The following is a 26,628-nucleotide window of genomic DNA, read 5'->3' on the forward strand; positions in this document are numbered from 1 at the left end:
GACTTGTAGAAACAGATCTTTGGAAACTACTTAAATGGGTTTTCTCATTGCCAATATTCTAACCCAATATGTAGTAGGTGTAATACTAATATTAGCAAACTCCAGTTGGGGTATGTGCTCACGGTCAGGACCTGCTGCGGGTTTGACTCTGTGTATTTTTGCAGCATCAAACCCGCAGCAGCCAGATGCTACAGCATAGTGGATGGGATTTCAAGAAATTCCATGTCCACTATGCGTTCAGAGACGGCCGCGGACACTGACATATGGCGCGTCTTTCCAGACCATAGTATGTCAATTTTTCTTGCAGAAACGTTAGTCTCCGCAAGAGAAGTTACATTGCATGCGGTAAATACGCATGGTTCAGTGAACATATGTGGATTTACGTGTGTTTAGTAGACGGCAGCGTTACTTCCGGATCGTGGGCACCCGGCCTTAGAAATGTAGTGTAGTTTTTCTGATTGGCTATGTTTCTTTCATCATGTGCAGGCATTGCAGGACCTTGGGTATCCACGGGTATGACCACTGATTTAGTGACAGCTAGCTGCTAGTGGTCGTAACCATGGATACCTAAGGTCTTGCAATGCCCGCACATGAGGAACGTATTTGTTATTATTATTACACATACATCTTACTTGGATGGGATCTTTGGGATGGGAATACCCATTTAAGGATTGTCTTCCCTTTGTGTTGCTCACAATGTCACCACTTTTAGATTTACTACATTTTGAAAATTTATACCTGTGAGTTCTCACAGAGAAATACAAACAATGGAGAGATACCAGTATTCACTGTAGTGTGTAATGATTTCGTTGAGCAGTCTCATGTATGCATGGTCATCCATGGCCTTCTCTTGCTTACACGAACATGAAAAATAGTAGATGTGTTATTTTACAGTTTGTATATCGTTTTTAAAAGCGATTTTAAGACTGCTCCCTTGCGCTTTTCTGCATTTTTTTCCCCTCTGCCTAATACAAGGGAGTCGCTGGATTATAAAATGGCTGCTATTTTATGAAATTGTTGTGTACGTGTACATTGTACATGATCTTACAGTTTATATTTACATATAATGTAAAAATGTATGCAGATGTTTTTAGGATACATGGTCAAAAGATGTTTTATATTCCGTTCTTCTTTGTAGTTACAGTAAAAATTGCAGGCTACTGAGCTTGCGTGTCTTTGCATTCACTACTTTCTCAATGGACTGCAATAAATCAGCGCTATCACTATTTTTATACCACAAACTGCATATATTACCTGATCTGATAAAGCTGGTATACTGATAAGGATTTTCCACGGTCCTCCTCCAATTTAAGCATGTAGCAAAGTTTGTTACGCTGAAGCTAATGAATTATTCTGGGTGGAAATTGTTCTCAGTTCACTATAATCAGTGAAAAAAGGTATGTTCCAATATTGTTTTCTCATTAAGATCTTCATGGGCCCATTTAAGAGTATGAAGAAAATAAAAATATTTGACACCAGTGACATTAAGTAGAACTTTTTTTTATAAACAATTGTCTTGAGATGTAAGGCTATGTGCACACGTTCCGGATTGTTTGCGCTTTTTTTTCCGGCGGTTTTCCGCAGCAAAAATGCTTAAAAACGCATACATTAAAGGGAACCTGTCACCCCGAAAATCGCGGGTGAGGTAAGCCCACCGGCATCAGGGGCTTATCTACAGCATTCTGTAATGCTGTAGATAAGCCCCCGATGTTACCTGAAAAAGGAGAAAAAGACGTTATATTATACTCACCCAGGGGCGGTCCCGCTGCTGGTCAGGTCGAATGGGTGTCTCCGGTCCGCTGCGGCGCCTCCCATCTTCATTACAAGACGTCCTCTTCTGATCTTCAGCCACGGCTCCGGCGCAGGCGTACTTTGCTCTGCCCTCTTGAGGGCAGAGGATAGTACTGCAGTGCGCAGGCGCCGGAAAGGTCAGAGGCCCGGCGCCTGCGCACTGCAGTACTTTGTCTGCCCTCAACAGGGCAGAGCAAAGTACGCCTGCGCCGGAGCCGTGGCTGAAGATCAGAAGAGGACGTCTTGTAATGAAGTTGGGAGGCGCTGCAGCGGACCAGAGACGCCCATCCGACCTGACCAGCAGCGGGACCGCCCCTGGGTGAGTATAATATAACGTCTTTTTCTCCTTTTTCAGGTAACGGGGGCTTATCTACAGCATTACAGAATGCTGCAGATAAGCCCCTGATGCCGGTGGGCTTACCTCACCCGCGATTTTCGGGGTGACAGGTTCCCTTTAAGCATCCCATCATTTTTAATGCATTCTGCAATTTTTGTGTACATGTTGCGTTTTTTCCGTGATAAAAATGCATCGCAGAAAAATATGCAGCATGTTCATTAATTTTTCGTATTTTTTTGCGGATTTCCCGCTATTTATTGCATTTTGAAGCTCAGAAAAAAAAGCGAAAGATCCACACAAAAATGCAAAAAAAAAAAAAAGTGCAAAAACCGTATGAAGATTTCCTGCGGAAAAAGTCTGCTTTTGTTCAGGAAATTTCTACATCAAATCCTGACGTGTACACATAGCCTAATACGAAGTCCTTCTGCAAAGTTTAGTACTTGGAGAAGACCTTTACTTGTTCATGCCTAAATTTGCTTGATATCTTACCTGAGGGAAAATCTTGATTATTCACTATCTCGGCTGTAGGGCTGTGGGGAGATGTAAGGCAACACGTCTTTGCTATGCGTTTCCGTAGCGCTAAAGAGTGGTACAGCAGGAGTGAGAATATTAGAGGTCTGGAAGATGCTCTTAACTAGAAGAGTTCCTGGAGGTTAGGGGCAGTTGTGGATTCCATATAAACTCAGCATGGCAGTGAGTGCTGGGTGTAAATGAAACTCAATTAGGCTAATTGCACTGCTTGTTAGTGTTTCATAAGTTATCATACTCCCAGTCATCCCCGTAGGTTTCGGTGTAAAAGTTGACTTGGTAACTCTCCTTATAGTGCCCTGTCAATTACATTAAAGAATTTGGAACTGTAAAGAGGAACATTTATCTTTTTGGTGACAGGGATTGGGAGGGTTTGAAATAAATTTAGTATACTTGGTAAAAAGTTTTTCACTGAGGCTATCCTACATAGCCATGACATCTGGCAAACAAACCAGTTGAAGGTCTTCAGTCAGACTCTTAATAAGGCCGGGATCACACACAGCGAGATACGGCCAAGCCTCGCAGGTTAAAACCAAGCACTGGCGCCGGCACTCCAGAGAGGAGCGTGCGGCCGCATAGCAATACATGGAGCTGCACGCTCCGCTCTGGAGTGCCGGCGCCAGAGCTTGGTTTTAACCTGAGACTCAGCCGTATCTCGCTGTAGTGTGACTCCGGCCTAAGAGTAGGATAGTTGATCTTATCTTTTGATTCTTTAAAGGATCTTAATTCCCCTGATGGGAAGGCTATGAGGAGGTACATTTAAAGTCAAAATTGAATTAAAGTAAGGGTGGTTAGGGTTGTGTTAGGGGTAAGGGTTGAATTAGGGTTGTGGTTAGGGTTGAAGACTGTGTTGGGGTTGGAGTAAGAATTGGGGAGTTTTCAAAACTGAAAAAAAAAACAAAACAATATGATGGCTAGTGTTGAGCAGAAGTGCTCGCTAGTCGAGTTTGCATCTGGTGTTCGGGTATGCACAGAGTGTTACAGATGTCCGCAAGTCTTTTTTTGGTTTGTCTAACCACCACAAAACATGCAGGGCAGGGACTCGAGCATGTCACTCGAGCACTCGTTATTCAAACTGAAGTAGCGAGCACTTGTGTTCAACACTGACGGCTGTTGTGAATTCTGTTGTCGGGCTCCCTCCTGTGGTCATGAATGGTACTTCGGCTGGTTCTGTCCATGGACTTCCTCTGGTGGGTGTTTCTGAGTTTCCTTCCACAGGTGACGAGGTTAATTCGTTAGCTGGCTGCTCTATTTAACTCCACTTAGATCTTTGCTCCATGCCACCTGTCAATGTTCCAGTATTGGTCTAGTTCACTCCTGGATCGTTCTTGTGACCTGTCTTCCCAGCAGAAGCTAAGTTCCTGCTTGTATTTTCTTTGGTTTGCTATTTTTCTGTCCAGCTTGCTATTTTTATTGTTGTCTTGCTTGCTGGAAGCTCTGGGACGCAGAGGGAGCGCCTCCGCACCGTGAGTCGGTGCGGAGGGTCTTTTTGCGCCCTCTGCGTGGTCTTTTTGTAGGTTTTTGTGCTGACCGCAAAGCAACCTTTCCTATCCTCAGTCTGTTCAGTAAGTCGGGCCTCACTTTGCTAAATCTATTTCATCTCTGTGTTTGTATTTTCATCTTAACTCAGTCATTATATGTGAGGGGCTGCCTTTTCCTTTGGGGAATTTCTCTGAGGCAAGGTAGGCTTTATTTTTCTATCTTCAGGGCTAGCTAGTTCCTTAGGCTGTGCCGAGTTGCATAGGGAGCGTTAGGAGCAATCCACGGCTATTTCTAGTGTGTGTGATAGGATTAGGGATTGCGGTCAGCAGAGTTCCCACGTCCCAGAGCTCGTCCTTTATTATTAGTAACTATCAGGTCATTCCGTGTGCTCTTAACCACCGGGTCCATTATTGTCCTGACCACCAGGTCATAACAGACGGCATATTCAATATGACGACCTAATGTTATCAAATTCTGTGACGTACCTGTGGGTTCAAAATGCTCACTATATACCCCTAGATAAAGTCATTGAGGGGTGTGATTTCCAAAATGAGATCACTTGTGGGGGTTTCCACTGTTCAGGCACATCAGGGGTCTCCAAACACAACATGGTGTCCTCCATCGATTGCAGCAAGTTTTGCGTTCAAAAAGTCAAATCATGCGCCCTCCCTTCTGAGCCCAAACAGTGGTTTCCCCCACATATGTGGTATCTGTGTACTCAGGAGAAATTGCACAACAAATTTTGTGGTCCATTTTCTCATGATATTCTTATTAAAACAAAAAAGTTTAGGTCTAAAGTAAATTTTTTTGTGAAATAATTGAAATGTTAATTTTTTCCTTCCACATTGCTTTAGTTCTTGTGAAGCACCTTAAGGCTATGTACACACATTCAGAATTTCTTGCAGAAATTTTCTGAGCAAAACGGGACATTTTCTGCAAGAAATCCGCATTCGTTTTTCTCGCGTTTTTACAGCGTTTTTGGTGCGTTTTTTTTTTTTTGGCGGATTTTTCCAGAGGTTCCCAATGCAATAATATAGTGGGAAATCCGCAAAATTAATGAACATGCTGCGTTTTTTACCGCAATGTGTTTTTTTTTTCGCGGAAAAAAACACATCCTGTGCACAAAAATTGCGGAATGCATTCTAAATGATGGGGTGCATAATGTATGCGGTTTTTTTTCTGCGTTTTTATAGCGAAAAAACGGGGTTAATTCTTTTTAAACTTCTTGAATGTGGTTTTGAGTACCTTGATGGGTGCAGTTTTCAGAATGGCGTCACTTTTAGACTGTCATATTGACCCCTCAAAGTCAGTTCAAATGTGATGTTGTCCCTAAAAAAAAAAAAAATAAATAAAGAAATGGGTTTGTAAATTTTGTTGGAAAGAAAACTGTTTCCAAAAATATTCTGTTATAAAGTAGACATGTAGGAAATGTTATTTATTAACTATTTTGTGTGACACAACTCTCTGATTTAAGGTCACAAAAAATAAGTTTGAAAATTGCTAAAAAAATTTTTTTTTCAAAATTTCCATTTTTTTTCATAAAGACAAGTCATATTGAAGAAATTTTACCACTGACATGAATTATAATATGTCACGAAAGAAACATTAACAGAATCAGTGGGATCCATTGAAGCGTTCCAGAGCTATAACTTCATAAAATGACAGTGGACAGAATTATAAAAATTGGCTTGGTCATTAAGGTCAAAATTTGATCGGTCACTAAGGAGTTAAATGGATTTTCTGTCACCCTGTTGTTGACATAATCAAAAATCAACTATTCCTCATTGGCCACTACATCTATTTACATCCAGCCTTTGCTGGTGTTGCACAGAGCTAATAGGTTGGGTCCTACATGTGGCACCCCAAACAAATGTATCGCGTAGCAACAGCTTGCACATGATTGGCCTTTAGAAGGATTGTTAGTATGATGGTTCAACAAAGTATCCCCCCTTGAGGACTCCGATTCCTAAAAATGTGCACACAGGCCTGGACAGCTGCTCTTTTCTCCCAATAAGAACTGTCCCTGAGCTGTGCAGTGGCATCAGTGTGCCTAGTGTTGCAGCACCTGTCCTTGTATAGCCTCTGTAGTAATGCCACTGCCAAGATGGCTACAGCATTACAGTAAATGGCAGGGAATCCCTGCATGTTTATTGGCTGTGTATCAGGTTCCAAACATGCGGGGCAGGGATTCAAGCATTCAATCTGAGCAGCAGCCAAAGCTCGACGAGTGCCGTGCATATCCGAGCACCCAGACACTCGACTGACGTCAGAGTACCACTGAGCATGCTGACTGATCACTAATCAATAGTGATGAGCAAGTATACTCGTTGCTCGGGTGGTCTCCGAGTGTTTTGGCGTGCTCGGGGATTTAGTTTGTCGACGCAACTGCATGATTTGCGGCTGCTGGACAGGTTGAATACATGTGTGGATTTCCTAACAAACATGCAACCCCCACATGTATTCAAGCTGTCTAGCAGCTGCAAGTCATGCAGCTACGGTGACATAAACTAAATCCCCGAGCACGCCGAAATACTCGGAGAAAACCCGAGCCATGAATATACTCGCTCATCACTGCTAATCACCAACATTAAAAATACAGAATTAAAAAAAAAAATTGACTCCAAGTCCACATACATAAAAGTCCAGTCAATAAAATCTAAAATTAAGTCGTACAGTTAGCACTGAAAAGACAAAAAAATTAACTTCATCAGATACCAACTCTTCCTATAAAAAAACAAATAAAATCAGTATCAATCAAAACAATTCTTGCGACCAAAATTAGTATTAATAGTTCAAAAACAAGCAGTCGCAAAACTCAGTTGGGGTAAAAAAATTAAAAAAAATCTTTATGGGTCTTGGAAAATGGCATCAGAAACAAAAAATTATCAACTTATACATTTTTTTTCCACCACTTTAAATATAATAAAAAATAAGTTTGGGATCGCCTTAGTTGTACTGATCTGGAAAATAATTTTCCAGGTCTTTTTACTATTACTATTTACAATTGCATTTTTTTCACCATTTCATCCCACTTGGATTTTTTTCTGTGTTTTTTTTTTTTTACTTTTGCAGTAAAGTGGATAGTGTCATTCAAAGCTAGAACTTGTTTTGCAAAAAATAAGCCTTTCGTATACAGATTAAAAAGAAAAAAGAAAGTTATGGCTCACAGGACAGGGGGTAAAAAACAAAAGTTCAAAAAAACATTTAAAAATCGATCTGTCCCGAAGGAGTTAATATATACAGTTTGTATTGTAAATCTAGTGATCTATCCTCTTCAAGGTGTTGTTCATAAGAGAGAATAGACATGAATATTTTTAATGAGACATATTGCACACTATGTTCACTCCACATTTTCTTGTTCCTTTTCTTTTCCTGGTAATTTACAAAGGCTGACTTTTGTGAGCCTCTGTATCTTTATTTATTTATTTTTTTTATTTATACAACCATTCCATTGGCTTCAATTTAAAATTGGCTACAGAACAGACATTACTATCCCTATATCGACACAACACTAAGTAAACTATGTATTCCATTCGCTATTTCAAAATCAAGCAAGGCTGTGGAAAAGCAGATGCATGGGAACAGACCTGCAAATGGTTTTATCTTTATCCTTTGCAATTGCATGTACAATGGTCATAAAAAGTGTAGTTTTCATCTTTTTCTTTTACATGGAGCTAGTTGAACATCTGAATGTACATGATTCTTTGGGGGAATTATTCACCTTGGCATCTGGATTGACGTGTAATATTTAAGCTTCTACCATTCTTCCAGACGTAGTAGACAATAGTGGTATGTTGCGGTAAATACCATTCGGTTTAAATGTTTCATACACCTTCAAAGAGATTTTTTTGTTTACTTACCGTATATACTAATGTATAAGCCGAACCAAGGCACCTAATTTGGCAAGAAAAATTGGGGAAAACTTATGGACTCGATTATAAGCTGGGTATGCATGGTCTCTACCTCCCTATCCTTGTTTGCATGGCTCCTCCTCCCCATCCTTGTTTGCATGGCTCCTCCTCCCCATCCTTGTTTGCATGGCTCCTCCTCCCTATCCTTTTCTACATGGCTCCTCATCCCCATCCTTGTCTGCGTGGCTCCTCATCTCCATCCTTGTCTGCATGGCTCCTCATCCACATCCTTGTCTGCATGGCTCCTCATCCCTGTCCTGGTATATATGGCCCCCATAAGAAAAGCTTAAAAAATGTACTTACCCTCCCTGCTCACCCTTGCAGCATCTTGTTCTGGTGCCCGCAGCTCGTGTCCCAGCTCATTAAGGTAATGAATATTCACCACTCCGCCCCTATGGGAGTGGAGAGAGGTGAATATTCATAACTCTTAAGTAGCGCTCACTTGTGATCGCTGGAAGCAGGCTGCTGCGGCTGACATTGTGTGCGCTATAAGAGAAATGAATAATCTCTGCCAGTGCAGTGAATATTCATTTCTCTTTAGCAGTGGGCACAGGTTTTAGCCGCAGCAGCCGGCTCCTGCCTTCTGTGACCTGCTGCTCCCCTGCAGTCTTCTGGGACAATAACTCGAGTATAAGCCCAAGGGGCGTTTGGCGTTTTCAGCACAAAAAAATGCTTATACACGAGTATACATGGTTCCTAATGCAAAGTTAAGCACCTTTATAGTCTTCATTACAAATATTGCACCATCTTGCTATTGCTGAGTGATTTTTGAAAAATGTTAGGGTATGTTCCCACGGTTAGTAAACACTGTGGTTTGGACGCTGCGTACATTGCAGCGTCCAACCCACAGCGTCCAGAAGTTTACAGCATAGTGGATGGGATTTCAAGAAATCCTATGGCCACTATGGGTCCTGAGATGCCTGCGGATCACCCGTGGAGAAGGACATGTGGCGCGTCTTTCCAGACTGCAGCATGTCAATTTATCTTGCAGAGACACGAGTCTCTGCAAGATAAATTTCACCCGTCCAATGTATTGTATGAGGTGATTCCGCACGATTCAATGAAAAAAAATAAAAAATAAAATAAAAATATATATACAGGTCCTTCTCAAAAAATTAGCATATAGTGTTAAATTTCATTATTTACCATAATGTAATGATTACAATTAAACTTTCATATATTATAGATTCATTATCCACCAACTGAAATTTGTCAGGTCTTTTATTGTTTTAATACTGATGATTTTGGCATACAACTCCTGATAACCCAAAAAACCTGTCTCAATAAATTAGCATATCAAGAAAAGGTTCTCTAAACGACCTATTACCCTAATCTTCTGAATCAACTAATTAACTCTAAACACATGCAAAAGATACCTGAGGCTTATATAAACTCCCTGCCGGGTTCATTACTCAAAACCCCCATCATGGGTAAGACTAGCGACCTGACAGATGTCAAGAAGGCCATCATTGACACCCTCAAGCAAGAGGGTAAGACCCAGAAAGAAATTTTTCAACAAATAGGCTGTTCCCAGAGTGCTGTATCAAGGCACCTCAATGGTAAGTCTGTTGGAAGGAAACAATGTGGCAGAAAACGCTGTACAACGAGAAGAGGAGACCGGACCCTGAGGAAGATTGTGGAGAAGGACCGATTCCAGACCTTGGGGAACCTGAGGAAGCAGTGGACTGAGTCTGGTGTGGAAACATCCAGAGCCACCGTGCACAGGCGTGTGCAGGAAATGGGCTACAGGTGCCGCATTCCCCAGGTAAAGCCACTTTTGAACCATAAACAGCGGCAGAAGCGCCTGACCTGGGCTACAGAGAAGCAGCACTGGACTGTTGCTAAGTGGTCCCAAGTACTTTTTTCTGATGAAAGCAAATTTTGCATGTCATTCGGAAATCAAGGTGCCAGAGTCTGGAGGAAGACTGGGGAGAAGGAAATGCCAAAATGCCTGAAGTCCAGTGTCAAGTACCCACAGTCAGTGATGGTGTGGGGTGCCATGTCAGCTGCTGGTGTTGGTCCACTGTGTTTCATCAAGGGCAGGGTCAATGCTTTATGGAGATGAAGATTTCATTTTTCAGCACGACCTGGCACCTGCTCACAGTGCCAAAACCACTGGTAAATGGTTTACTGACCATGGTATTACTGTGCTCAATTGGCCTGCCAACTCTCCTGACCTGAACCCCATAGAGAATCTGTGGGATATTGTGAAGAGAAAGTTGAGAGACGCAAGACCCAACACTCTGGTTGAGCTTAAGGCCGCTATTGAAGCATCCTGGGCCTCCATAACATCTCAGCAGTGTCACAGGCTGATTGCCTCCATGCCACGCCGCATTGAAGCAGTCATTTCTGCCAAAGGATTCCCGACCAAGTATTGAGTGCATAACTGAACATTATTATTTGATGTTTTTTTTGTTTGTTATTAAAAAACACTTTTATTTGATTGGATGGGTGAAATATGCTAATTTGAGACAGGTTTTTTGGGTTATCAGGAGTTGTATGCCAAAATCATCAGTATTAAAACAATAAAAGACCTGACAAATTTCAGTTGGTGGATAATGAATCTATAATATATGAAAGTTTAATTGTAATCATTACATTTTGGTAAATAATGAAATTTAACACTATATGCTAATTTTTTGAGAAGGACCTGTATATTATAATATAATTTATTTATTACACACACAGATACAGTCATGGCCAAAATTTTTGAGAATGACACCAAAATTATATTTTCACATGATCTGCTGCCCTCTGGTTTTTAATAGTGTTTGTCTGATGTTTATATCACATACAGAAATATAATTGCAATCATATTATGAGTACCAATAGGTTATATTGACAGTTAGAATGAGTTAATGCAGCAAGTCAATATTTGCAGTGTTGACCCTTCTTCAAGACCTCTGCAATTCTCCCTGGCATGCTCTCAATCAACTTCTTGACCAAATCCTGACTGATAGCAGTCCATTCTTGCATAATCAATGTTGCATTTTGCCAGAATTTGTTGGTTTTTGTTTGTTCACCCGTCTCTTGATGATTGATCACAAGTTCTCAATGGGATTAAGATCTGGGGAGTTTCCAGGCCATGGACCCAAAATCTCTGTTTTGTTCCATGAGCCATTTAGTTATCACCTTTGCTTTATGGCAAGGTGCTCCATCATGTTGGAAAAGGCATTGTTGGGCGCCAAACTGTTCTTGGACGGTTGGGAGAAGTTGCTCTTGGAGGACATTCTGGTACCATTCTTTATTTATGGCTGTGTTTTTAGGCAAGACTGTGAGTGAGCCGATTTCACTTGGCTGAGAAGCAACCCCACACATGAATGGTTTCAGGATGCTTTACAGTTGGCATGAGACAAGACTGGTGGTAGCGCTCACCTCTTCTTCTCCGAATAAGCTGTTTTCCAGATGTCCCAAACAATCGAAAAGGGGATTCATCAGAGAAAATGACTTTGCCCCAGTCCTCAGCAGTCCACTCCCTGTACCTTTTGCAGAATATCAGTCGGTCGCTGATGTTTTTTCTAGAGAGAAGTGTCTTCTTTGCTGCCCTCCTTGAAACCAGGCCTTGCTCAAAGAGTCTCCGCCTCACAGTGCGTGCAGAAGCACTCACACCAGCCTGCTGCCATTCCTGAGCAAGCTCGGCACTGCTGGTAGTCCGATCCCGCAGCTGAAACAGTTTTAAGATACGGTCCTGGCGCTTGCTGGTCTTTCTTGGGCGCCCTGGAGCCATTTTTGACAACAATGGAAGCTCTCTCCTTGAAGTTCTTGATGATACGATAGATTGTTGACTGAGGTGCAATCTTTGTAGCTGCGATACTCTTCCCTGTTAGGCCGAGATAACCATGGTTAACTGAAGAGAAACAATGATACCAAGCACCAGCCTCCTTTTTAAAGTGTCCAGTGATGTCATTCTTACTTAATCATGACTGATTGATCGGCAGCCCTGTCCTCAACACCCACACCTGTGTTAATGGATCAATCACTAAAACGATGTTAGCTGCTCCTTTTAAAGGTACCTTCACACATAACGATATCGTTAACGATATCGTTGCTTTTTGTGATGTAGCAACGATATCGTTAAGGAAATCGTTATGTGTGACAGCGACCAACGATCAGGCCCCTGCTGGGAGATCGTTAGTCGCTGAGGAAAGTCCAGAACTTTATTTCGTCGCTGGACTCCCTGCAGACATCGCTGGATCGGCGTGTGTGACACCGATCCAGCGATGTCTTCACTGGTAACCAGGGTAAACATCGGGTTACTAAGCGCAGGGCCGCGCTTAGTAACCTGATGTTTACCCTGGTTACCAGCGTAAAAGTAAAAAAAAAAACAAACACTACATACTTGCCTACCGCTGTCTGTCCCCGGCGCTCTGCTTCTCTGCACTCCTGCACTGGCTGTGAGCGTCGGTCAGCCGGAAAGCAGAGCAGTGACGTCACCGCTCTGCTTTCTGGCCGCTGTGCTCAGTCAGTGCAGGAGGAGTGCAGAGAAGCAGAGCGCCGGGGACAGACAGCGGTAGGTAAGTATGTAGTGTTTGTTTTTTTTACTTTTACGCTGGTAACCAGGGTAAACATCGGGTTACTAAGCGCGGCCCTGTGCTTAGTAACCCGATGTTTACCCTGGTTACCCGGGGACTTCGGGATCGTTGGTCGCTGGAGAGCTGTCTGGTCGCTGGAGAGCTGTCACACAAACAGCGACGCTGCAGCGATCGACATCGTTGTCGGTATCGCTGCAGCGTCGCTGAGTGTGAAGGTACCTTTAGGCAGGACTGCAATGATGTTGAAATGTGATTTGGGGGTTAAAGTTCATTTTCTGGGCAAATATTGACTTTGCAAGTACAGTAATTGCTGTTAAGCTGATCACTCTGACATTCAGGAGTATATGCAAATTGCCATTAGAAAAAATGAAGCGGTAGACTTTGGAAAAATCAATATTTGTCTCATTCTCAAAATTTTTGTCCATGACTATATATATATATATATATATATATATATATATATATATATATATATATATATATATATATATATATATATATATATATATATATATATATATATATATATATATATATATATATATATACATACATATATATACACATATACATACACCATATATAGCTTTCAAGCGGACAGTGAATGAAGGGATGGTTAAGTCACTTCTTTTAGCCACTTCGTCTTTGGAAACCTGACTGAAGCTGTTAAAAGCAGTTCAAAAGACTGAACATATGTACCGCACGTTATTTTGTCAATGCTGTGCATTTGTTGTTAATTTGTTTGATCAGTCACAAGCTTTTTTTTTTTTTTAGAGGAGGATAAAAAAAGTATAGTCTCAGGAGGATCAGAAAAAAACTGGTCTCCGATAAGGAGGAAATCGCACAGAAGAGCAAATGATTGCAGGATAGAAGCTGTATTTATACATGAGGCAGTGAAGACAGTTGCACCCTGGATACATGCAGGGTGCAACTGCCTTGCGCAGGCGTGTACTATGGAGGACAGAGAATGAACTTCAATCCAATATTGCAGCCAGCGGGTAAGGAAAGGGTGAATCAAACACCCGAAAACCCCGCCCCTATGGCTGAATATTGTTCCCTCCAAATTCAGGTGACAGAGTCCCTTTAAACCTCCTGAAATGCTAACAAAATAAAATAACATTTTACAAAGGGTGCTGATGTAAAGCAGACATGTGGAAATTATTTATTAATGTTAATGCTTCAGGATGCAGACAGCAGAAATGTGTCCATGCCATGGCCCGGTGTCCATGGCGAGGTCGTCACCGGTTTCCATGCCGTCATCTTCCTGAAGCCGTGGGCCGCTGGAGGCTTCAGGAAAATGGCCCCTGGAGGCCGCGCGTGTGCAGATTGAGATCTTGGTGGCCATTTTCCTGAAGCCAAGTGCCACCGAGATCTCAATCTGCGCACGCGCGGCCTCCGGTGGCCATTTTCCTGAATCCTCTAGCGGCCCGCGGCTTCAGGAACATGGCTGCAGGAAATCCGGTGATGGTCACCGTGGACACCGGGCAGCAACGTGGACACATTTCTGCCGCCTGCATCCTCAGGAAAGGACCCTGCTCAGGTGCACCATAAGGCCATATAAACAAATTGGTAAGAGGGATTACTGTGAAAAGACATTCTGCACATGATACTGATTGTTCAAATGAACCGAATATGTATAATAATTGTGACTTTCAGTCTATAAAAATGTTGAGTTCAATAAAGGAAGTTCTATGGATGAATTGCATTCTGAATTGTCACTGTTTAGTGATAATAAAAATAGTTTTAATATTGGTAGTCCACACCAAAAAAATATTCCGACTGCATTGTTCTATCCTGTGCAATCCAGATCTAAAGGTATGGATATATTCCAAAAACAGGTGATGGAAGAAATTAGAGCTGTTAGATGTAAAAAAAAATTATGGGGAAAATAAAAATTATAATATGAAATGATGAATTATAGAATATGAAATGAGTACACTATAATTCATCAGTCACATAAAGAAAGCAGAGTGTTGGTATTGGATAGGGCCTTATATGAAGTGAGGTAACTGTAATGTTGAATTCGGATGATACATATGAAATACTAAGTGGTGATCCAACTGCAAAATATCAGGCTGAATTGAAAAGTCTGCTGTTGGATTTGGTGGAATGCAATATTCTGTCGGATAAAGAAAGAGAATGTGTGGGTACATGATCCTAAAATACCAATATTTCATTGTTTTCCCAAAACACACAAAGAAACATTTCCCCAAAATTACTCCCTATAAAGTCTGGCATTGGATCTTTCTCTGAGAGATTATCTGCCTGGGTAGATCGCTATATTCAATCTTTGGTATCATATACCCCCACATATATCAAAGATACAAAAGCTTTTTTCAATATTATTAAAGAATTAAAATGGAAACAAGAATATGGATGGATTACCAGTGATGTTTCGCTTTATTCATCTATGCCGCATCAGGAGACATTAGCATTTGGATTCAGGGTGATGAAAATGTAAACTACGGTGCCAGAATGGATCATAGTAAAAAGATTGTTAATGGGGTGTCCTTTTTACTATTCCATAGTTATTTTTATTCAATAAAAAAGTACTGTCAACAGGTTAAAGGTTGCTCGATGGGGGGCAAATGTTCCCCTTCTTTGGCAAACATTTACCGTATATACTCGCGTATAAGCCGACCCGAGTGTTAGCCGAGACCCCTAATTTTGCCACAAAAAACTGGGAACTTATTGACTTACGTATAAGCCTAGGATGGGAAATGCAGCAGCTACTGGTAAATTTCAAAAATAAAAATAGATACCAATAAAAGTTAAATTGATTGAGACAGCATTAGGTTAAGTGTTTTTGAATATCCATATTGAATCAGGAGCCCCATATAATGCTCCATAAAGGTCATGATGAGCCACATAAGATCCTCCATAATAAAATATGCCCCATATAATGCTGCACAAAGATTGATGGCCCCATAAGATGCTCCATAGATTAATATGCCCCGTATGCTGCTGCAATTAAAAAGAAAAAAAAAAAAGGCATACTCGCCCCTCGTCGGTGTTGGTCTGGTGCCGGTGTCCTGAGAGGTGGGGACAGTGGTACACTATGGGGGCCAGGTGCGGCAGTCGCCACTGGCTCAGGCCCCCCTCAGTTGCGATATTCATCTGTCCCTGTTCCACTGCCACGCGCCGCACTGTCTTCTGGGTCTCTGCAGTGACTGTTCAAGCAGAGGGTGTGCACTAAACACGTCATCGCACCCTCTGACCTGAACGTCACAGCCAGAGGACGTGGAAGACAGAGCCCGGCGGTGGAACAGGGACAGGTGAATACTGCATGGCTCACCCTCCCCCGTCATACTCTCCATCCTGGTGCTGTCCCTGCTTCTCCGATGATCTCTGGCGTCGGCAGCTTGTTCCTGTGTTCAGTGGTCACATGGCACCGCTCTTTAAAGTAATTAATATGCGCTCCGCATATGGGAGTGGAGTCGTGTCCATATTCATTACTTTAATGAGGGGTACCATGTGACCGCTGAACACAGTCTCTGGAGCCTGCAGCTCTTCCTATCGGAGAAGCAAGGAAGTGCAGAGACCGCGCCGGAAGCAGGTGAGTATGATGTGACAGCCGCCGCTCCCCCTCACCTGTCGGCCCCCTGGGACAATGACTCGAGTATAGGCCGAGAGGGGCACTTTTAGCCTAAAAAATGGGCTGAAAATCTCGGCTTATACTCGAGTATGTATGTAAAATATTATTTTTCCATTGCCTTTAAGATTATCAGCTAAGAATAAGAGTATTGTACTGTGTTAAAGCTGAGCAGAGGTAACAGATATAGGCTAATAGCCATTTAAATAAGGCAGCTTAGCTTTTGTGGCTTTAGTTTGTTGTTTTCCATAAAAGAAACATGGTACTATAATATATTGGGAGACACTTTTTTTTTTTTTTTGTGTGGTTCTATAAGCAGTGGAGAAATAGCGAGATTAATTTCTGCCCTCGTTTGTCATTTTCTGCATTTCCAATTAGCATAAGTACTAAAATATTTTAATGTCTGAAATGAAGAAATAAAGGTGTTCACCCAAGTGATCATGCTTGATAGTACATGCTGATATGAAAGGCTGCTTCCTCTAATGATGGCTTGTTTGTTCTTGGATGAGCAGAAAAATGTATGCCTAGAAGATTAATTTCCAGTGGCTGAAACTTACAGCATTACTTATCTCCCCATTTCTGCTTTTTGTATGCATGCCAAGCAGTCTGCTGTAATTACATTTTTTGTTTCAGAACCTAAAGATTACCAGTATACTATGAAATGTTGCTACTTTTGCTACAGATATGTTCCCTTAATGCATCCTATAAATACACATCGTTAAAGGCTAAGTTAATGTGATTTTTGTTGTTTCCATTCATGCTAGATTTATTTTTATATTTCCCCACCCTAAGCCCATTGAGAATAACTTTTAAAGTAGGGGAGAACCCATTTAAACTCTCTATACTTTGCTTCTCACATGTGCGTGGTCCTTCATTCCAGACAATATATAGATTTGATTGTATTTGGAGCAATTAGTGTTTAGACCTTTTGTTATTGTAAGGTCACATTGCGTTAGCGCAACCCGCCTAGCGCTAAACGGGTTGCACTAACGCAATGTTTTTAATGTGGCCGCGTCCCGGGGTCGCGGTAACGTCCCCGCTCTCGCAGATCCCCGATCTGCGAGAGCGGGGAACGGACCGCGGGCGCGCCTCGGACGCTGCGAGCAGCGTCCGCGGCGCGCCAGGAAACACCGGCGCGTCGCTAGCGCGTGCCGAACATGGCACGCGCTAGTGCTGCGCGTTCCCATTGCCGTGAATGGGCGCGCTAACGGACGCGTTGCACGGCGTTAATTTCGCCGTGCAACGCTGTCCGTTAGCGCTTTCCCATTAACGCAATGGGAACCAAGCCTAACTTGTTATCTAGTTTTCCTCTGTTACCGTACATTACCTCTTCTTTCTACATTGAGAGATGCATTCACTTTTTTCTTTTTTAGACTCCCAGGGCTTGTTTGCTATAGATATTTTATAGAGTCAGTGGAATGACCCTGGCATTTCATTCCGTCAAAATTGAGAATTTTATGACCTGTGTCCTTGCTGCTTTTGCAAACAGTAATTCTGTGTATAATCGGATTCCTCCTTTCTTTACGGCTCCATATTCCTCATGGTTAAATATTTTTGTAGGCCAATAAATGTAAATGTACTTCGTAAAACCATTCGTGGTGACATTTTGGTTCTTTCAATTTACTGCATTTGACCTTAATTGTCTTTTCTGCTGTCTCTCGTTCAGTGGAGATTTAGGATGAGCGCTTTATAGCACTTAGCATGTCCTCTCTGTCACTATGTATGGATGTATGCATTGGGATGCAGAGCAAGTTCCTGCTTCATTGGCATCGCTGCACTGGCAGCTAAAGAACCATTTAAACCTTTATCAGAGCAAAAGCATAATACTGTAGATGGATAGATTATTGCTAGTGTACTTATTGCAGTCAGTTTACAGTCCTGCTTTAGGAAATGCTTTAAATTGTTTTCTCTCATTTTAGAAGAGCAATGGAAAAGCATAGGGTGATAATACTTGTACCAGCTGTAAATGAGATTCTGTCACATTTCTGCAAATAATTACATTTATTTTAGAACTTTGGAAGACTTTATTGTGAATATTCCAAAACGAGTACTTGGTTTTATTTTATTACAGGATAATGTGTGTACACTATTGGTCCAGATTTACCATAAGTAACCATTAAATGACATTGATTGTATCTCAAGTGGTAAACAGTTCAGCAGCAAGAATTTAATGGTCAACTTTTTAAAGAGCAATTCCCTCAGGCCCCAATAGATTGCAGTTACCGGTTTATGATTTCCTGAGATAATCACAAGTTTTGTTTCAATTCGATGGTCTGCATTGTCTGTCTTTTTTTTTTTTTTTTCCTTTTGATTACCGGTAATTTTTTTTTTTCTTTAATAAACTTATTCCCCCCCCCATAAAAAACATCGACACGACTGCCAGTCTTGTCCACCAAGCCTTTTTTGACCCAGAATCTGAATATAATAAAAGCAGATCAAAGTATACCACAACATTTATTTTATTAGCCCAATTATTAAAAAATGTTTAAAATGGCTAGTATGAAGACCCACAAAACAGGTGTGTGAGCAGGACATCACCAAAAAAGATAAGTAAAGGATAGCTAAGTGGTCCTAAATGCAGTGGTCTTTTGTTAACTCTCATCGCGTTACAAAATTTTCTACATAAAGTAGCTTTTTCTGGGCTCTAGTAACTACAATGCCGCACTCGCTCGCGATGTGAAGCATGTGTGATTGAACTGTTCAGACCATTTTTCGTTGTGCTGGAGTTTTACTAAATAATTAGCCAAAGTTAAATACTGTATATACTCGAGTATAAGCTGACCCGATTAGCCGAGACCCCTAATTTTGCCACAAAAAACTGGGAAAACTTAATGACTCGAGTATAAGCCTAGGGTGGGAAATGCAGCAGCTACTGGTAAATTTAAAAAATTAAAAAGATACCAATAAAAGTAAAATTAATTGAGATATCAGTAGGTTGTGTTTTTGAATATCCATATTGAATCAGGAGCCCCATAATATGCTCCATACTATTCATGATGGGCCATAGAAGATGCTCCATATTAAAATATAAAGCTGCACAAGGTTTAATAATGGCCCCATAAGATGCTGCATAGAGATATTTGGCCCATATGCTATTGCTGCGATTAAAAAAAAATAAAAAAAATGACATACTCCCCTCTTGTTGCTCAGGCCCCCGGCACTTGCAATATTCATCTGTCCTTGTTCCGGCACCGCTGTGTTTTCCGCATCCTCTGCACTAACATTCAGGCAGAGGGCACAAACTAACCACGTCACCGCGCCCTCTGACCTGAGCGTCACTGCAGAGGACGTGGAAGACAAAGCGGCGCCGGAACGAGGACAGGTGAATATCGTGAAGTGCTCCCCCTCCCCATTATACTCCCCTGCTCCCGGCGCGGTCCCTGCAGGTTCCTCGTTGTCCAGGCGCTGACAGCTTCTTACAGCGTTGAGCGGTCACCATTACCGCTCATTACTGTAATGAATATGCGGCTCCACCCCTATGGGAGTGGAGTTGCATCCGTATTCATTACTGTAATGAGTGGTACCATGTGACTGCTCAACGCTGGAAGAAGCTGTCAGTGCCCGGAGACCATCGGAGATGCGGGGACTGCGCCAGGAGCAGGTGAGTATGTGACAGCCGCCGCTCCCCCTCCCCTGCCGACCCCCCTGGGACAATGACTCGAGTATAAGCCTAGAGGGGCACTTTCAGTCTAAAAAAAAAAATGGGCTGAAAATCTCGGCTTATACTCGAGTATATATGGTACATTGACTCTCTAAACAGCGTCCAGGGCTTACGATAGAGCATTTTTATGTTCTAAGTTGATGAGCGAAATTATATTGGTTAGTTCATTGATAACAAGAGGTTAAAGGGTTATTCTCATCTCTGTCTGGCTCCAACCACTGGAGATGTAGTTAGAGAATCAATTGAGAGTGGCTGAACTACCCTGGACCAGTGACTCCAATAGCAATGGTGCTTTATGTAAGTCAATGGAATAATAGGCACATTTCAGAGTCAAGTAACTTATGTTCAGTGGTTTACTTGCCTCCTCAGGTTCCATGCTGTCAGGAGAACCAGTAACTGGTCTACAGCTGGATGTAAGCGTGCTATACAAATATTCAGTTTTAAGTAGCAATGCCCAAAATTGATTTAAATGACCAAAATATCTATAGGCTATGCCCCCAGACAAAGCTAAAATACGGCATTACTAACACAAGTAGTGCATATATCCTTCATCTCGTTGGAACCCTCCCCAGACCAAACCCCAGAATTCACATACAGTCCACTTACTCTGCATGAGCAGCAACTTTCCTAAATGAATCTCAAACGTGCTTTGGAACAATATTCAAACAGACCAGATGCCATCTGTACAGGTGGTGCTTGTTACATCTGTAAATAAGGACTGTCCGCTAAATACGGTAGATACAGACCCCAGAAAAACCCCAAACGGCACCCCAAAACACAACCTAGAGCAGGCGCCAAAATAAATACAGATCTCACACCAGACTGCACAGTAAACACAGACCTCCGAATAAATGCACACCCTAAAACCAGTCTATAAAATAAGTACAGACCCCAGACAAGACTAATAGAATAAATATAGACCCCACAGACCAAACCCAGAATGTGGACACCGAAGTATAGTCCCAAAATAAAAACTGACCCCCAAAGTTGCTGAAAAAACCCAACCCTAACCTAAGCACCAAACCAGACCCATGAGCAAATTCAGAGTTGCAAAATAAATACTTAACTGCGTAACTCGGACAAGGCCTAGACTTCGGACCTGAATAAAAACATGCCCTTTAATGTAGAGACGATGTGCAATGCCCGGCAGTTACCACTAAGCAGTTTACTCAACAGTTTTGCCCTGCAACTGTTTACGTCAGGCTGCTGTCAGAGCTGAGAACAGCAGATTGTGGGGGTGGGAGGTGTCGCAAAAAAAAAAATATTTCTGGCATGGACTTTAAGAACAGCTTTAGACTAATTTGAGGTTGCTGAAATCAAATCTGATCCTATAATTTCTCTATCACATCATGTTTTTGCGCTATAGGTATATAGCCCATTTTCATGAATTCCATGAGAAATATAAGTAGTGTATGAAAAGTGCCGGTTTATACGGTTCACTAAGATAAATTTAGTTTTCATTTAGTCTCCCAATAAATGTGAGAATATCTTTTTCTTTGAACATGCATAATTCCCATTTGTTATGATAACACCCTTGTTTTCTGTTCTACTGGGACATATGAGCTACAGCAGAGCATTGGGTGAAAACTGAATGGCCTCAGCGACAGAATTTGGCATCTGGCGATAAGAATGTCATCCATGATCCTCTAGTGGATAGGAAGGACATTGTCTTTCCTCCCTTAAGGTACCTTCACACTAAGCGAGGTCGCTAGCGAGATCGCTGCTGAGTCGCAAGTTTTGTGACGCAACAGCGACCTCAGTAGCGATCTCGCTATGTTTGACACGTAGCAGCGACCAGGCCCCTGCTGTGAGATCGCTGGTCGTGTCGGAATGGCCTGGACCTTTTTTTGATCGTTGAGGTCCCGCTGGGTAGCACACATCTGTGTTTGACACCTTACCAACGACCTCGTTGACGACTCAGACACCGACACATAGGCGTGCATTTGCGTTGCCGTTTCCGCACCCCTCCGCTCCGATTGGTGGTCGCTACTGCGTTCTGATTGGCGGTCATGCCTTCAACAGAAGGCGACATAGTAGCACTTCCATCCTAGGTGTCAGAAGAACCGTTGAAGAATAGATAAATCGAAGAGGAGTCGCAGGCCGGAGAACTCTACAACGATCTGCAAACCACCATGCGGTCAGGAACAAAGGACGGAAGGGCTATTGTCGCCTCATAAGGCAAGGCCTCCACCAATCAGAACGCAGTAGCGACCACCAATCGAAGCTGAATGGGCGCGGAAAAGGCAACGCAAATGCACGCATGTGTGACTACGTCACACAGGACGTCCCTCATCGAGGTCTGAATCGTCATAATAGCTGCCATGTGACAGAGTCACAACGACATCGTTGTACAAGTCGCTACAGGTCGCCGCATCGCTACTGCGTCGTGGGGAAGATCTCACTGTTTGACATCTCACCAGCGACCACATAACGACGCAGCAACGATCCCTGACAGGTCGTATCGTTGTCTGCATCGCTTTAGCGTCGCTAAGTGTGACGGGGCCTTTACAAATAAAACTTGGATTGATGAAGCAGTTTGTCAAAGCTCTCAATCACAGTGGAGAATGCTTTAACTATATATGTTCCAATTTTCCTGGTCTTGGTGAAGAGAAGAAAAAGGCTGGAATATTTGATGGACCTCAAATAAGAACACTTATGAGAGACCCAAATTTTATCACATCAATGAATGAAACAGAAGAAAGAGCTTGGAATGCATTTTGTAATGTGGTGCAGAATTTTCTAGGGAAGAAAGCAGACAACTATGAAGAGATTGTGGAAGAGTTACTAATGAGTCTAGGAAATAGCGACCACAATATTGTACAGTTTCACCTGTCTTTCACTAGGAGGACTTGTCAGGGAGTCACAAAAACACTGAACTTTAGGAAGGCAAAGTTTGACCAGCTTAGAGATGCCCTTAATCTGGTAGACTGGGACAATTTCCTCAGAAATAAGAATACAGATAATAAATGGGAAATGTTTAAGAACCTCCTAAATAGGCACTGTAAGCGGTTTATACCTTGTGGGAATAAAAGGACTAGAAATAGGAAAAACCCAATGTGGCTAAACAAAGAAGTAAGACAGGCAATTAACAGTAAAAAGAAAGCATTTGCACTACTAAAGCAGGATGGCACCATTGAAGCTCTAAAAAACTATAGGGAGAAAAATACTTTATCTAAAAAACTAATTAAAGCTGCCAAAAAGGAAACAGAGAAGCACATTGCTAAGGAGAGTAAAACTAATCCCAAACTGTTCTTCAACTATATCAATAGTAAAAGAATAAAAACTGAAAATGTAGGCCCCTTAAAAAATAGTGAGGAAAGAATGGTTGTAGATGACGAGGAAAAAGCTAACATATTAAACACCTTCATCTCCACGGTATTCACGGTGGAAAATGAAATGCTAGGTGAAATCCCAAGAAACAATGAAAACCCTATATTAAGGGTCACCAATCTAACCCAAGAAGAGGTCCGAAACCGGCTAAATAAGATTAAAATAGATAAATCTCCGGGTCCGGATGGCATACACCCACGAGTACTAAGAGAACTAAGTAATGTAATAGATAAACCATTATTTCTTATTTTTAGGGACTCTATAGCGACGGGGTCTGTTCCGCAGGACTGGCGCATAGCAAATGTGGTGCCAATATTCAAAAAGGGCTCTAAAAGTGAACCTGGAAATTATAGGCCAGTAAGTCTAACCTCTATTGTTGGTAAAATATTTGAAGGGTTTCTGAAGGATGTTATTCTGGATTATCTCAATGAGAATAACTGTTTAACTCCATATCAGCATGGGTTTATGAGAAATCGCTCCTGTCAAACCAATTTAATCTTTTTTTATGAAGAGGTAAGCTATAGGCTGGACCACGGTGAGTCATTGGACGTGGTATATCTCGATTTTTCCAAAGCGTTTGATACCGTGCCGCACAAGAGGTTGGTACACAAAATGAGAATGCTTGGTCTGGGGGAAAATATGTGTAAATGGGTTAGTAACTGGCTTAGTGATAGAAAGCAGAGGGTGGTTATAAATGGTATAGTCTCTAACTGGGTCGCTGTGACCAGTGGGGTACCGCAGGGGTCAGTATTGGGACCTGTTCTCTTCAACATATTCATTAATGATCTGGTAGAAGGTTTACACAGTAAAATATCGATATTTGCAGATGATACAAAACTATGTAAAGCAGTTAATACAAGAGAAGATAGGATTCTGCTACAGATGGATCTGGATAAATTGGAAACTTGGGCTGAAAGGTGGCAGATGAGGTTTAACAATGATAAATGTAAGGTTATACACATGGGAAGAAGGAATCAATATCACCATTACACACTGAACGGGAAACCACTGGGTAAATCTGACAGGGAGAAGGACTTGGGAATCCTAGTTAATGATAAACTTACCTGGAGCAGCCAGTGCCAGGCAGCAGCTGCCAAGGCAAACAGGATCATGGGGTGCATTAAAAGAGGTCTGGATACACATGATGAGAGCATTATACTGCCTCTGTACAAATCCCTAGTTAGACCGCACATGGAGTACTGTGTCCAGTTTTGGGCACCGGTGCTCAGGAAGGATACAATGGAACTAGAGAGAGTACAAAGGAGGGCAACAAAATTAATAAAGGGGATGGGAGAACTACAATACCCAGATAGATTAGCGAAATTAGGATTATTTAGTCTAGAAAAAGACGACTGAGGGGCGATCTAATAACCATGTATAAGTATATAAGGGGACAATACAAATATCTCGCTGAGGATCTGTTTATACCAAGGAAGGTGACGGGCACAAGGGGGCATTCTTTGCGTCTGGAGGAGAGAAGGTTTTTCCACCAATATAGAAGAGGATTCTTTACTGTTAGGGCAGTGAGAATCTGGAATTGCTTGCCTGAGGAGGTGGTGATGGCGAACTCAGTCGAGGGGTTCAAGAGAGGCCTGGATGTCTTCCTGGAGCAGAACAATATTGTATCATACAATTATTAGGTTCTGTAGAAGGACGTAGATCTGGGGATTTATGATGATGGAATATAGGCTGAACTGGATGGACAAATGTCTTTTTTCGGCCTTACTAACTATGTATGTTACTATGAGTCTGCGAAATCTTGGATGTAGAATGAGTATCAAGATTCACTATTTACACAGCCATTTGGACTTTTTTCGAGAGAACCTTGGGGATGTGAGCGAGGAACAAAGGGAGCATTTTCATCAGGACATTAAAACAATGGAAGAACGGTATCAAGGCCGGTGGGACTCGCATATGATGGCTGACTATTGCTGGAGCCTGATGAGAGACAACCCAGAAGCTGTACATCACAGATCAGCCAAGAAAAGAAAGTTCAAATAACTGCCATTTGCCATTCATCTGTGTGCCATATATATGTGTTTTTATATTTTGTAGTTTAATTCTGTAAGTATAATTATTTGCTGTACATAGACTTTGTAATCTTTGTTATTCCTTGATAAAAAAATATACAAAACATTAGGAGTAATTTTCATCAAAAATTGAAAATATCTCGAAATCCTGATGTGATAGCCAAAAACGGAGTTCATATTCGTAATCAGCAGCCAAAATTGATTTAAAATATGTTTTGAAACCTTTTTGCCAGAAAAATTGCGTTGACCAGTGTTATGTATTGGGACCTACAGAAATTGAGCTTCTGCGTTTACCACTACTATATTTGGAGCGCCCCCAGACACAGGGCCACAGGTTACTCAGTACTGGTCCTCTCTGTCTCAGTTCTGGGGATGTCACGGTGGCTGGACCCGGTCCGTGACCCTGCTAAGGGCGTCCAATAAAAGGGATGATGAAAGTCAGCTAATGCTTCGTGACGCCACCTGTGGTATTCGGCCAGGGAGACCGACGCTGCTTAAGGGTCCGCTGGGGTGATGGAATGGCAGCTAGATGGTATACCTTCCCACAGGTGAAGTATGTCCCCAGGGCTTCCCAGTAGTGTAGATGGCGATGGTGTGAGGTGCAGTCAATAATGAGGACACAAGGTTGCAGTCTCTTTACCTCTTTACTGAAGGCTTCAGGATCCTCAATCCAAGCACTGTTAACAGGGCTGTCTGAGACCGGGCTGTCTGAGACCGGCTGGTCCAAAGGCACATCCAGAGTTCCCTTTGCAGGTGGAAATCGTGGCCTACCACTAGCACCTGTGTGTTGTAGTGCTTCCCTGCTGAGCATTCGGGATAGTCCTCACAACTTCTATTCTCGTTCGTTCCAGTTCTTTCTAGTCTCCGTCCCCCAGGTTTGTTATGGCTAGGATGCACCCGTTTGACGGAAAGGCTCGGAGCTCTTCCGGGACCCTAGAGATGTCCCTCTCCACGCGTTGCCCCCTATGTCTGCTTAGGTGATGTAAGGTAGACAGCCAACCTGTAATTAACTGTCCTGCTGTATTTAAAGTAATGCATAAAGTCAGTTACTTCCTCGGTGTTCCGGGCACTGGCTACGCGCCTCAGTAGGATGTTGCCGTTCTCCGGGCACGACTCCTACTGGCTCTCCTTTGTGCTTTGATCTCGTTTCTCACTGTCCACAATATCCTTCGCTTTGTGTCCTTTCTTTGTATGCCGCCTCAGGGTAGCGCAGGCGCGGCTCCGTAACCTTCTATCCTTGTCGCTAGGTGCCTGTCAGGTTCCCACGCCTGACAGGGACCCCCCTGAATCTTCCCCACAACACCCCTTGCCACGGGATGTTGCCTGGACAAAACCCAGTCAGCTTCTGACTAACTTCCTATCCAACCCCTAGTTTTACCAGTGTGAGGAGTGGCCTAATAAATAAAACCCTTTGCTCCCCCTAGTGGCCGGAGT

The 26,628-nt window shown here is 42.4% G+C and overlaps 1 protein-coding gene across 1 annotated transcript in view; it reads left to right on the top strand.

Moving 5' to 3' along the window:
- UGGT2 (UDP-glucose glycoprotein glucosyltransferase 2) overlaps positions 1-26,628 on the top strand; it is a 559,388-nt gene that overhangs the window by 145,183 nt on the left and 387,577 nt on the right. The gene's annotated exons all lie outside the window — the stretch shown is intronic.

Source organism: Ranitomeya imitator, chromosome 3 (assembly GCF_032444005.1).
Source record: "Ranitomeya imitator isolate aRanImi1 chromosome 3, aRanImi1.pri, whole genome shotgun sequence".
Lineage (NCBI taxonomy): Eukaryota > Metazoa > Chordata > Amphibia > Anura > Dendrobatidae > Ranitomeya > Ranitomeya imitator.